This window comes from Meleagris gallopavo, chromosome Z (assembly GCF_000146605.3).
Source record: "Meleagris gallopavo isolate NT-WF06-2002-E0010 breed Aviagen turkey brand Nicholas breeding stock chromosome Z, Turkey_5.1, whole genome shotgun sequence".
Taxonomy (NCBI): domain Eukaryota; kingdom Metazoa; phylum Chordata; class Aves; order Galliformes; family Phasianidae; genus Meleagris; species Meleagris gallopavo.
The window spans coordinates 27,801,423-27,810,118 of NC_015041.2; positions in this window are offsets into that span (position 1 = coordinate 27,801,423).

Here is an 8,696-nt window from a genome sequence, read left to right on the forward strand (position 1 = left end):
TAATGCATGTAGATCTTTCATCTGGCCAACTTATTGTTGCTGAACAGATTGGAGCTAGAATTCTGTGAGTGGTAAAATTAGACTGAAGTCCTAAAGCTCTCAGAATGCTGGTGTGACTAAAAATGGCCCTTTACTTCCCCAAATACTGGGAGGGGTGTCTGTGCAGATTCCAGGCTTCTGATAAGAAAAAATGAGATGGAAAAAGACCATGAAATAGAAATGCAAGTAAACAAATTTCAGGCTGAGTCTGAGAACAACCCTGAGAATGCACATCATTGTGCATGTAGTGAAGATATAAGGAGACTGGTAACTTACTGGTCCTCTGCCCCTAATCAGCTGGCTTAATTCAGCTTAAAAACTTGGCCAGTTGCTGGAATGATGCATATATCTACTGTCACAGAAATACATAAACAAATTGTGTAAATAAGCTCTAGAGTTTCCTTGTTTCAGGAAAACATATTCTTCCATATATATGTCTGTGTAAGTTATTCTCAGTTCTGTATAGGAACAGAACAATCTTCTTGTTGTGTTTCTTATACATTTATTTTGTTACAAATTACTTATCAAAATACATTCTTAATTTTGGTATCATAAATTACAGTTCTATAATATAAAGTAGCTCATAGCATATATACATTTGTTAAAAAAAAAACAAACATTACTATCACTACTTCAATGAGGGCTCATAAATAATTGGTTTATAGAACTCAGACATAATTCCTTTTTGGAAATTGCAATTCTTGAGTTAAATATAAAAATTCAAGAGGTTCATTTTTAACATTTATTAAAGCCCAGGAAAGTAATCTGTTATTACAGTTCTCAAAAACATATGAACCAAAATCCGTTTACTTAATCCAAGCATTTTATATCTATCTTTTTAACTACTTCCATTTCTACTGGAAGTCAAAGATATAAAAGGACAAATTAAACTAGATTTCACTGTTTATTCTTTAAATATATTCCTATTTTAATCATAGTGGAATAGATTATTTACCAGCATGTGTGAATACTAAAAGATAAAATTGATTCTTCTGCTTGTTGATATAATGAAAACTAGTTTGAAATAAACTCTTGAAATTCTGATCATTAAAGATGCATTTTGAGAGAAGACACTAAAAATGGAGGCATTAAAAAACCTCACAGATGAAAAGGAAAACTAGAAACATTTTGCCATCTTCCCTAATCTTACTGTAGATTTCCCTAGCACAGCAAAACACATTGCTGTGTTTAAAACCCATGTCCCTTAATTCCCATTAGTTACGATTACAATTGTTTGCACTTCAATTATTTATGAAAACTTCCCCACAAAGCATTTGGCCTTGATGAGGAGAGTCATTTTACTTCCAGCTTGAACAGTAACCACTCACGTCTGTGCAATTAAAGCAGAATGTTTCAGTTTAACATCTCTAACGCAAGAGAATACTGAATGTGCTTCTAAACTATAGCAATAAACAGGAAAGCAATTTCAACAGTGCTGTTACAGTATCAACTGTAGTGTTATTGCAGGCACATAGCATACAGGGCCTATAGCAGTCCGGCTCTACATTGCTGAATGAAAACAGAATGAGTGAGAAACAGCACCCGAGCAAGCATTAGTTTTGCACCTCTAAGACTACTAGGAAACATTCAATCTCATTTGGAAAGATACCCTACTGTGTTTTAGTTCTTTTTTTAAAAGATTCACTGTAACATCTGACAGAATTCACCAGTAATTTCTATATCATTAAGTAAAGTAAAAAGCACAGAGTGCAACCATCTCCTCCAGATACTCCAGCCCAAAACCTTTCCAGTCTGGTGCCCAGGAATCCACTATCTCTCTGTCCAGGCTGAGAAGTATGGCTTCTACTTTCCCCTTTGCATGTACAATCAGTGGCAAAGATGAGCACATATCCCAGAGACACACAGAGCCATGACGCAGACACAACTGGTGACATAGGCTACTCTAATCAAGTGCTGCCTTTTGTAGTACTTATGTAAAACACAGACACTGACATAGACAAGTGAGACCCCTTCCTCTTCTCCAGTTATTACAAATAGAATTTCCCTAGGAAAGGCACACACACACACACTCCAGGTTCACAAACTCATACACATTCACAGATTCTTCAAGTGCCTTGTACAACAGCTCTATCCATCCAGCACCACTGCCCAGATCCTAGGCTCTTGCACACAGTAAATGGGTAACCTACTCACTGATATTCAAGCTTGAAGTTTGTCGCAAATCTGTGCGCACTCATACGTTCATTCTTTGTGAAACATACTTACAATTCCCCTTGGAGCCTTCATCTGACCACATGTCGGCTTAGACGTGAGATCCTTGCTACATATGTGAGGGGTGTTCAACTGACTCATTCGTACTGGTGCTTTCCCTTCCCAGAAGCTGGTTTGGAAACACACATCACACTCATCCCAGTAGCTGGGAGTAGAAGACCCCTACTTTCTCTGACTGTTAATGCTAGAATCCCACTTGCTCCAGCAGCTGGTATCACAGGCAATGACGTTAGCAACCCCTGTCAGACTGTAGTAGTTGGCATCAAATTCATTCACACCAGTCTCCCAGGAACTCACATTCCAAGCCCAAAGTCTGTAGGGCTCCTTCAGACCCAGAGAGCTATGCCTCCCTCAAATCTTGATTCTAGAACCTCATTCACTTTAGTATCTGGAACCACAGACAATGGGCCTACACTCCTATCCTGAATTCAGTCTTTAAATTTACTTACACTGCCTCCATCCCAAAACATGTATTTAGTCTTTTCAAATCATACACACACACAGAGGAAGGACTTGAGGGTCATGTTAGACGAGAAGCTGGATATGAACCAGTATTGTGTGCTTACAGCCCAGAAGGCAACCATATCCTGGGCTGCACTAAAAGAAGAGAGGCCAGCAGGGAGAGGGAGGTGGTTGTCCCCCTCTACTCAGCTCTTGTGAGGCCCCATCGGGAGTACTGCGTCCAGGCCTGAGTCCCCTAGCACAAGAAAGATGAAGAGCAATTAGAATGGGTCCAGAGGAGGTTCTGTTGATGGTTAGAGGTCTGCATAACCTCTCCTATGAAGAAAGGTTGAGTTAACTGGGATTGCTTAGTCGGAGAAGAGAAGGCTCCAGGAAGACCTCTCTGTGGCCTAAATGTTCTAAATGTTTTCCTTTAAAAATAATAATAATAATAATAATAATTCAAAACTGTACAATTCTGCAGAAACCTCATCTAGCTTCCTCTTAAATCATATTGCATACTGTAGAGTCTTATATTTTGCTTTGCCTGCACAGTCAATTCTATGCTGTTACACAAATAGTAAGCTCCAAATGTTTCAAAAACTTCTTCACAGCAACACTTGCAGTTTATACATGAAAGACATGAAAATCTCAGGAGTATTTTTAATAATGTTTTGATCATTCTATTTTATCGTATACTTTAGTTTTCAAGGTTGTGCAGAAACAGCAAACGACCCAAGAATGTAGGTCAATCAAATTTATATTTTGCAGATCTCTATAATTTAGCATGTGAAGAAAAAATAAAAATAAAAAATACAAAATAAAAAATATATAAGAATTAATTAACTTAAAGCAAATATATTGAAATATCAGTGTAATGGAATTTATGAATTCAGTATACACTTTCAGCACATTATGTAGCTTAAAATATTCTTAACATATTTCTGAGCCTATATGTTATGTTCTTAAATTAGCTGAAGAACTCAGGAGAATCTGGACAGTTTAATTACTTCTAAGCCTCTGTTCAAGGCTGATTCATACTTTTTCATTCATTTGTTTTTTCAAACACAGCAAAAACTTTGAAATTGCATTAAAAACAAACAAAAAAAAACCAACAAAGCAACTGTTAAATTCACCTCTTATTTCAAAATTTGCACAGCTACAGTCATTATAGTAAAACAATAAATTTATGCTTCTCTCTAATTCACAACAGTCTTTCTCAAGAGTCTGAAAGAAACTAAATGAACTGTTTTTAGACTTTTTATCATTAGAGAAAACTGGATCTTATCCTAAAGTCAATCAGATCCTGCACTCAGTATTCCTCTTTATTTCCAAATTTCATGAAATTTGCCCAAAGAACTTGTGGATGCTCCATCCTAGAGGTTTTCAAGGCCAGGTTGATGGGCCCCTGTTCTGGTGGTTGGCAACCTTGCTCATGGGAGAAGATTGGAACTGGATGATCTTTAAGGTCTCATCCAACCTAAGTCCTTCTATGATACAATAATTCTATCATCTCCCACACTAGTGCCCTAAACATCCAAAAACTTATCTTTCCAAGGTTTTATGATCCTCATTCTATTTTTTACCTTTCCTATCTCCTTCAAGATTGAGAATTTTATGATCTCTATAGTCCATATTACTTCCAACCTTAACCTCATCAATAAGGTCTTCAGCTGATAATCAGGAGGTCTCTAATTGGGCTATCACCTGTACTAGGAAGTTATCATCTATTCACAACAGTAGCATTCTAGTCTGTTTTCAGTTTGCCATTATGCTTTTCCAGTAGACATGAGAGTTATTGAAGTCACCCATCGGGATCAGGACTTGTGAGCATGATGCTTCCCGTGTTTGTAGAAAGAGAACTTCATCAACATCCCCTCTCTTATGAGGTAGACTGTAACAGACTCTAACCACAAAATTCTTTTTGTTTGCTTGATCTCTAATTTTCACCCATAATCTATCGACCTGTTCATTTATGTTCTTCAAAGACAGATCCATGCAAACATTTAATCTCTTTTTTTTTTGTTGTTGTTTTTCATAGAAGGGAACTCCTCTGCCTTTTCTTATTTATTTGTCTCTCCTGAATATCCTATATCCAAGGATTGCAACACTCCAATCATGTGATTCATGCCATCAAGTTCCTGTAATGGTAATCAAATCAAAGTTCTCCAGATATACAGAGATTACCAGTTTCTGTTTGTTACCCTCATTGCAAGTATTTGTGCAGAAGAGTTTCATAGAATCATAGAATTATAGAATAATCTAGATTGGTAAGAACACCAATTCCCACCATCTACCCATTACTAAAAAGTCCACCACCTTACCATGTCCCTAAACATTATGCCAACATGTCTCTTAAATATCACCAGTGATGGCAACATCATCACTTCCCTGACCTGTCCGTTCCAATGCCCAGTAAACATTTCCATGAAGAACTTATGAAAAAAATGTTCAATCTAAGCTTCCTCTGGCAAAAATTAGGGATTTTTTCTAACATCCTATTTGTCACCTAAAAAAGGCATCAACACCCTCCTTACTGCAGCCTCCTTTCAGGCAATTGTATAGAATGAAGAGGTCTCTCTCAGCCTGTTCCAGATTAAAAAAATTCAGTTTTCTCAGCCACTCCTCTTAAGTCTTGTTTTCTAGTCCCAACCAGCTATGTGCTCTTCCCTGAATACAGTTCAGAAACTCATTATCTTTCTCAGGAAAGGAAAAATTATCTTCCTCAGAGGAAAAGCATTCCAGCAATTCAACCTCATGGTCACATTAGCAACGAAATGGGAGGGAAAAGATATGAATATGTTTTAAGCTGTGAACAATGCTTTGGAGAGTCTTCTTTTCTCCATTTAAACTTACCAGAACAGTAAGGTTTCTACTGGCATTGATAAGTGATAATATGGTATTGAAATAATTTCAACAGAAATTAAATTAAAGAAGGAATAAAAATAAAATTATTTCCCTTTCTCTCCTTCCACTCTCCACTTTCCTCACTCATTTCAAAACAATGAGAAAAACTTCTGTGTTCCAACTTGTGCCCCTTGTCCTTTGTCCTATCACTGGGCACTAACAAAAATAGCTTGATCCATTGCTTTGGTGCCCTCCCTTTAGATATTTATAAGTATTAATAAGATCACCTCTCAGTATTCTCTTTTGAAGGCTAATCAGTCTCAAGTCTTCAAACCTGTCCTCATAAGAGAGATACTCCAGGCCCATAATCACCTTTATAGTCCTCTGTTGCATTCTCTCTAGAAGTTCTCTGTCTTTCTTGAACTGAGGAGCCCAGACACAGTACCCCACATGTGGCCTCAGTAGAGCAGAATAGAGGGCAAGGATAACTTTCCTCAACCTGCTGTCGATTATCTTTTTAATGTACCCCAAGATACCATTGGTCTTCTTAGTTCACAAGGGCTCTGCTACTGCTAACTCGTGTTGCTGACGTGCAAGCTGGCAGTTTGTTATCTTTCAGGTCTTTCTTCCTATAGATCCTTTTTAGCAGGTCAGTTTGCATCTGATTTGACCAAACATTCTTTGTTACTTTCATATGTGACTGAGAAATTCTCAGGGTTTTTAAGATTTCAAATGCTATACAGAACTTAACAGTTGCAGTTCCTCTGATATGTTAAAATAAAACAAAATAATTGTGTGAAACAACACTGGAAAGATGAGAAAGTATGAAGAATTGTCATATTCACTCAAATTTCAAAATCATTGTTATTAATATAGCAAAAAGTAATGGATAATTGAGAACTCAGATAGCCATGATTTATAGAAAACTAATTATTCTTACAATTCTCTCTTATTCCTTATAATGAATTCAAAGAAAAAAAATAAGGAAAAATATAGACTCAAGAAATTAATATTTATATTTAAACAGCTTACTTCGTTTATTACATTTTCCCAAGATGTCACTGTTATTTGAATGTAATGTAGCAACTCGGGTCAAATCCAGAAATAATCTATGTAATAACTTAGTGATTAAAGAATACAAACAGATTCATCATCTGGAAATATTTTGATTTTTTTCTACTGGTGAATTTTTAGACATATATCTTTTGATAGGCTGTTTTAAATTGTACCTGCTGGATCAGACATCCATATTGCATCTGATTAAGGATCCTATGGTAAAGCAGCTGTATGTGACCTGAAGCAGGCTGCAAGCCATGGATAGCCCCTATAGGAACAGACTATAGATCATATCTGCAATCTGCTAAGAGGAGCCCATGGTGGAGCAGGAGGCCTGATGGGAGTTGCTGTTTGAGTCAGGAGATTTTGCACTGATCAATTGTCTCATATTTCCTATCACATACAATACTCTGGAAATGCTGAGATATGATGGACAGATAACAAACATTGTATGCTGGGCATGAAAGCACTGCCAAAAGTCCTAGTTCTGCCTGAGTAATGTCCCTACATCCTGCGGGTGAAGATAAAAGTCCCTGCAGGGAACTGATTGGGAAAAGTAATGTGGATTGTTTCTCACTTAGGAAAAGTCACACCTGTCAAGAGTTTGTCTTTGCTGAACCATTCGATTGCACTTGGTGGGTGATGATGAAGGATGGAGAGATCTGGCATGTGTCCCAAGATTTAATCTTGGATAAAATCAATTCATAATCATAAAATCATAGAATCAAATAAGCATAAAGTAGCTTGGATTGGAGGCAACCTTAAAGTTCATCTAGTCCCACTGCTTAAAACTAAATAAAGTAATCCAGAGACCCATCCACCCTGATTTTGAACACCTCCAGGGTTTGTACATCCACAGCTTCTCTGGGCAACCTGTTCACTAAGTGCCTCATCAACATCTGAGCAAAAAATTTCCTCCTAACATCTATTCTAAATCTCTCCTCTTTTAGTTTAAATATTTCCCCTTGTCTATCTGACTCTTCCAACCCAAGCTATTATATGATTCTAAGTATTAAGGAAAAGGTTACTTCATGAAGTTCGCTATTGCATAGGCAAAGTAGAAAGGCAATAAAAACTTGAAGACTTGCCAGAGAATTATTATTATTATTATTATTATTTAGTTGAAAGTGACTGATCATCATTTAGTCCAACTCCTCTGTAATGAACATGGAAATCTACAACTAGATCAGGTTGCTCAGAACCACATCCAGACTGACCTTAAGGGACAGGACACCTATCACTTTTATGGGCAACCTGTTTCATTGCTTCACTACATTTATTTTATTTTATTTTTTTCCTCTATCCAAAGTAAATCACCCTTCTTCTAGTTTGAAAACATTTCCTCTTATTCTATCACAACAAACCCTTCTAAATAGTCTGACTCCTCTCTTACAGCTTTTCCCTGCCTACCCCTTCTCCCCACTCTGCTTGCTTTAGATACTGGAGGACAGCCGTCAGCTAAACCTGGAACCTTCTCTAGGCTGAATAGCCGCAGCTCTCTCAGCCTCTCCTCATAGGAGAGTTGTTCCATCCCTTGGATCATTTTTGTGTCCCTTCTCTGGATGCACTCCAACAGAGCTATACCTCCTTTACTGAGGACTAACCATCTGGATGCAGTCTGTTTCTCTTAAGGCTTAATCACCATAATATCAAATAAGAATATATTTCTCAGCCTTCTCTTCTTTCTCATCTACTTTATGCTCATGTCTCTCTCTGCACTGTTATAGCACTTTCCAACTACTGAACTCTCCCTTAAAGATTTAGCACATTTCTATGTGACATGTCCAGACCATCCTACCAGAGACTCACTCTAATATGTTGGTCAATCTGAAAAGCATCTTATTCATTTCCATGGAAACTGCAGATAAAAATAACACAGTAACACTATTTGATAGAGCAAATTCTCAGACACTAAATACTATTTTTCAACATGGTCACAACCATTAGCTAGTGCATTTTTACCACGAACCTGACCCCTCATGCTGTATTTATAAAAATCTACACTAGCAGATGTGGCACACTGTCACTATCATCACTCCTGTAACGCACCACTCACCACCTCACTGTGCTCCCATCCACTG